This window comes from Bison bison, unplaced genomic scaffold, assembly GCF_000754665.1.
Source record: "Bison bison bison isolate TAMUID 2011002044 unplaced genomic scaffold, Bison_UMD1.0 scf7180017864101, whole genome shotgun sequence".
Classification (NCBI taxonomy): domain Eukaryota; kingdom Metazoa; phylum Chordata; class Mammalia; order Artiodactyla; family Bovidae; genus Bison; species Bison bison.
This window is the reverse complement of record NW_011494673.1, coordinates 2,370,571-2,374,983: the sequence shown is the minus strand read 5'-3', so window position 1 is coordinate 2,374,983 and position 4,413 is coordinate 2,370,571. Positions and strand designations below refer to the sequence as shown.

Here is a 4,413-nt window from a genome sequence, read left to right as displayed (position 1 = left end):
ATAGGTCTTTAGGCAGCCTGTTGCTGATGGGTGGGGCCGTGTGCCCACCAGTTAGTTGTTTGGCCTGAGGCCCCCATCACTGGCACCTGCAGGCGGCTGGGAGGGCCAGGTCTGGGCATTAACGAGGAGAGGGAGGAGCCTCTGCATTGGCTTCACGCGGTAGAATAAGCTTCCCGGGATGCATTGCTGCTGTCGCCACCTCTCCAGGAGACTCTCCAAGACCAGCAGGTAGGTCTGGGCCAAGCACCTATCAAATGACTGCTTTTGTCCTGGGACGTGAGGCATTTGGTGTGCATTTCCCCCAGATCCCTGGGCTCCTGAAATCAAGCTCCGCTGGCCTTCAAAGCCTAATGCCCTGGGGGCTCGTCTTCCCCGTGCTGGGGAGCCCCATGGGCTCAGAACTGTCATTCCTGTGGGCAGCCGTTGCAGAAGTGGGGAATGTCCTGTCCTGGGGCTTGCAGGAGTCTTTAGGAGAGACCACCAAGTGAGGGTCCTTGGCTTCGTGCGTGAAAGAAGTCAAGAGAGAGCCAGAGACATGCAAAAGCAAGTTTACTTAGAAGGATGCATAGGCAGAATTTGGACTGGCTCAGAAAGTGAGAGTGGCCCCAGAGCATGGGGTCCTTGTTTTTTATGGACTGTGTAACTTCATATGCTAAAAGAGTGGGAGGAATATTCTTGTTATTTCAGGGAAAGGTGGGGATTTCCCAGGATTTGGGCCACTGCCTACTTTTTGACCTTTTATGGTTCCTCTTGGAACTGTTGTGGCATAAAGGGGAGTGATTGTAGTATTACAATAAAGGTATGATGAGCTGAAAGTCAATGACCCGACTGTTCTCGAAGCCACCTTGGTTTCAGCTGGTTCCAGCCAGTCTTTATTGGATCCCAACACTGGACCTCCTCTTCATTTATCTAGCACCTGTGTCCTGCTGCTTCCCCTCCTGTCTCATTCTCCCTGCAGAGATTTTACTCCCATATTCTTATGGGAAGCAGAAAGGCAATGGGCCGTTGTCTGTACCCACTTCAGGGCTGAGCAGGGCGGTTGACTCTGCCTGTCCAGGAGTAAAACCCTCTGGATGCCTAGCCTAGGGAGTCCCAGGGGCAGGACAGCTCCTTGTTTCGAGTTGGAGAGTGGTATGGGCTGGAATCCTTGCAGAGCCATCATTTTGACATGAAACTGTTGTAACCTGGAAGACATCAACTTCACCAGGAGGTTAAAGAGGCAGGGGGAAGAGGAGGAGTAGGAACGACCATGACTGGGCCCAGGAGGGGCAGGAACCACATAAAGCTAGGGAGGGCACTCTTAATGTGGACCTGATGGCATTAGGGTCTGACCCCTGGTTGTAGCCGTGTAACTATGATGTTTGTTTATAAATCTTTTTGATGTCCATCTCCATCTGGGCTGAATTATTGACATATGTACAGGAGGTTTTGTTTATGACCTCACACACACCACCCTGGTCAGCCAGCAAGTAATCCAAGGCCAATCTATTGTCCATAACCACATCTGCCAGTGAGTTTAAAGAAGGCGAAAGTCTATTTAGGGCATTTCCAGTGGTCAGGCTAGGCTCTCTAAAGTGTTGGTTAGATTTCCTAGGGTTACCTCACAATAGGTAAAGCCTCTCCATGGAGCTGCCAATCCCCTCTGCCAGTCCTGCTCCTGCCAGTGTTAGTCCAGTGACCCTCCTGGGCTGGTATTGAGTATTACTACGTATTGTGACTGTGAATGGGACCAACTGTCCTAGTGTACTGGCTCCCTTGTGCCATACGTTATTAATAAAAGGATGAGCAGGTACACAGGGGCCAAATTTCCTCTGGGATGCCCTTGTCTTTGGGCCCTCATTCTGGGGAGTGCCACATATGCAGGCATATCCTGAAGGTGCCATAAGAGATCTGGGAACAGAAGACTTTAATAAGCAAGCAGCCACCCAGATCAGAAGGGACAGGTCATGAACTCAGTGAGGGGACGAGAGCCCAATAGTATACTGAAAAGAGTTAAGTCTGGGAGTAGTCCACACCCTTTGGCTTGGATGAGATGGTGGGTACAAAAGGGCGTTACCCACCCCTTCCATAAAGTCCAACAATTTTTAGTCCAATCCATCCCTGTCCTGTGGGCACCCTGGGCCTGGGCTTCACTTCACAGTGAAGGCATTCACACAGAATGGAGGCATTCATGAGGATGCAGCTTGGGTCTGGGTTCCAAAACATTGTGATCATCTTGCCATCCGGCAGCCAGGGATTGTTCCAAAGAGGCTCACCACAGCCTAGAGAGCCATAAGTGTAGTGACATCAGAAGCATGACTGGTTTTCTGGATGACAAAAGTAGCCATGATTAATGGAAAAGTTATGTCATGTTTTTAAAAAAGAGTTAAATGTGGCAAGGTATCAGGCCTGATGGAAGTATCGCCCATTGAGCTCATGTTGGTATATATGTGTGTGTGTGAGGGGGGAGGGTTGTTTCCATGTGTTTGAACTGGTAAAGCTCTTCTATAAAAATTTTTTTGGAGTAGTACAATGTTATATTAGTTTCAGTGTACAGCAAAGTGATTCAGTCCTATGTATACATATATTCATTCTTTTTCTTTTTTTTTTTTTCCTGGTAGGTAAACTTGAATTTATTAAATGCCAAAAACATTTGATTTTTTCAACCATTTAAAAATGCATAACTTTAGTTCACAGACCATACAAAAGCAGGCGGGAGACCAGTTTGCCAAACCCTGGTTCACATCATAGAATAGCATATAAACATGCTTTTTATGGGACTTTCCTGGCAGCCAAGCGGGTTCAATCCCTGGTTGGGGAACTAAGATCCTACATGTCTTGTGACAAGCGTCCCTCCCCGCACGGTTTATTTTAAAAAGGTGCTGCCTTCAGGTACAAGGATGACACATACGTGTACTTCCTATAACAGTAGGTATAAGAGCTGCTAGTTATAGGGAACAATAAGACAACAAAATTTTAAAAAGCCAGTTCCTAATTTACTAGCTGTACTTCTAAGTACTTGGTAGCTAGAGAATATTTCTATCATTGGACAGGCCCATGTCCTAACTGACAGGAGTATTTATTCAGTACGTCATCACAAACCATATAATACAATAACAGTTCCAACGTTTCATATTTATTACTGAGTCTCAGACTGATAGTGAGGAAATAACATCAGGAGCCAAGCATTACAGTAGTGATGTTCTCATTGTGATTTGGCTGCTTAAAAAAGTGGTCTTAACATGTGTGCCACACATGTTAAGACCACTTCTTATAGACCGAGCTTGCTTCTTATAGACCCAGCTTGGTTCTTCTCCAATGTCTTCTCTTGGAGTTGTACCTGATTTTATTGCCAGTTTTCATTTGAATCCATTGAGGAATGGGACGATTCTGCTTTTGTTTCTTGGCCAGGAATCACTTGATCCTGAAAGTCTTATGAGAAGACATGGTGAGGAGAGAACTCAACCGCACATAGGATGGTGGAGAAGAGAAAAGAGCTCATTCTTTTTCTGATTCTTTACCCATCTAAATTATTATAGAATATTGAGTTCCCTATGCTATATAGTCGGAGAAGGCAATGGCACCCCACTCCAGTACTCTTGCCTGGAAAATCATGGATGGAGGAGCCTGGTAGGCTGCAGTCCATGGGGTCGCAAAGAGTCGGACATGACTGAGCGAGTTCACTTTGACTTTTTACTTTCATGCATTGGAGAAGGAAATGGCAACCCACTCCAGTGTTCTTGCCTGGAGAATCCCAGGGACGGGGGAGCCTGGTAGGATGCCGTCTATGGGGTCACACAGAGTCGGACACGACTGAAGTGACTTAGCAGCAGCAGCAGCAGTGCTATATAGTAGGTCCTTGTTTGTTATCTGTTTTATATATAGTAAAGAGTATATGGTAATATCAAGCTCCTAATTTATCCCTCCCTGCTCCTGACATTTCCCCTTTGGCACCCAACCGATTTGTTTTTGAAATCTGTGAGTCTGTGGTAAAGCTCTTGTGGTATGTACCTGTTTATATCTGTAATGACGATTGTAAGCCAGGGTTTTCATGGCAGACCCAACAATTAACTAGTTTTTCTCCCTGGTGACTATTTTAGATATGTTTAATAAAGCATTTTTTCCCCATTCTTCCTGGGTTGAGACCATTGTCAGAAGTTCTACTAGGAGTATTATGGCTTTTGACATTGTATTACTACATTTTTTCTTTCAGACCCAGCAAAGAAGATGTTTATCAGGGTGAGGGGATTCTGAAAAGTGGCAGAATAAAAGCATGATTGTCAGAAATGCCAGGTTGACTAGACCAAGCCACCTTGGCCACATGAAGTCACTTACTGGTTCTCTTGAATAGGTATCTGTCTTCCACGGGCTCACAGGAGTAAGGCTCCTCTGGTTGCTATTGGGACTTACACAGATTTTATTCTAGACAGACGT

The 4,413-nt window shown here is 45.9% G+C and overlaps 1 pseudogene; it reads right to left on the bottom strand.

Annotated features, from left to right (window-relative positions):
• Positions 1 to 3,227: 3,227 nt before the first annotated feature.
• LOC104987612 lies at positions 3,228 to 3,459 on the bottom strand (annotated as a pseudogene).
• Positions 3,460 to 4,413: the final 954 nt, after the last annotated feature.